The sequence below is a fragment of the Sinocyclocheilus rhinocerous genome, unplaced genomic scaffold, assembly GCF_001515625.1.
Source record: "Sinocyclocheilus rhinocerous isolate Xijiao unplaced genomic scaffold, SAMN03320098_v1.1 scaffold400, whole genome shotgun sequence".
Taxonomy (NCBI): Eukaryota; Metazoa; Chordata; class Actinopteri; order Cypriniformes; family Cyprinidae; genus Sinocyclocheilus; species Sinocyclocheilus rhinocerous.
In genome coordinates, this window is record NW_015666595.1 from 815892 (window position 1) to 816834 (window position 943).

The following is a 943-nucleotide window of genomic DNA, read 5'->3' on the forward strand; positions in this document are numbered from 1 at the left end:
AGTTTAAGAGAATGAAAATGTGAAATCCCAAGTTTACAGCAATATGTGCAATTGCATAGACCTGAACAACCATCAATCACTTAATTAACCCTCGAATTGAGTTCCTCAATGAGGTTAAAATTATATTAAATGCACCAGTTCAGCTAGAATCTGGAGGTACTTGCGTTGCCTGTGGGGGGTTCCCTTTGTTGTCGTTGGTTGCAGAAAGGGGGTTTCCCGAGGTTGCTGATTGGCTGGAAGTTCAGTAGTCGTTGAAGTGACATCTTAGGAAGCCAGTGGTTGGGCGTTGGGTGAAGATGCGGAGTTGTGGGCTGGTTGAAGTTTTGAGGTAGTCACAGACACGAGGTGAACTTGGAGACAAAACTTACCTCAGAACACGAAACTCTCAATGGAAAAGAAAAGAAATTAAAGTAGAAGAATAGAAGTAACGAGACTAGAGGGGTTTTCTCCTCATGGTTTCAGAGGAGCTGCTGGCGTGTAAGCCAGAGCATGCTCAAAGAGCGCTAAAAAGCAGCGTCAAAACGCGGTAGCAAAAAGGCAAGGGAAAAAACCTAAAAGCCGCATGGCTAAAAGTGATGACTTGAAGCTAAAAGCTAAAAAGCATAATTTGATGGTGTCCTGAGTATTTAAACTGGGCTTTTGGACACACCCCAAATGTTGTCTTGTCCAATTAGACAATGTCTTAGCTCAGGGTGTTGTATATTTATCCTCCCAATACATAAATCACACGTTATCTTATCAGTCACATGGTCTGAATTTTCCCGCTCTTGCGGAGTATCATTTTGGACATGATTTCTATAACAAGAATATGATACATTTGACAAATACTTGATTGGAGGAAACGTTTAAAGCATGGATTTTCTAACTCATACATAACCAACATGAATATAATCCTATAAACTATTCAATAGTTATTCAAAATACACACACAATAAGTGATTAG

The 943-nt window shown here is 40.0% G+C and overlaps 1 protein-coding gene across 1 annotated transcript in view; it reads left to right on the forward strand.

Annotated features, from left to right (window-relative positions):
• Positions 1-943, forward strand: part of LOC107732977 (staphylococcal nuclease domain-containing protein 1-like) — a 191768-nt gene that overhangs the window by 157280 nt on the left and 33545 nt on the right. The window lies entirely within an intron of this gene.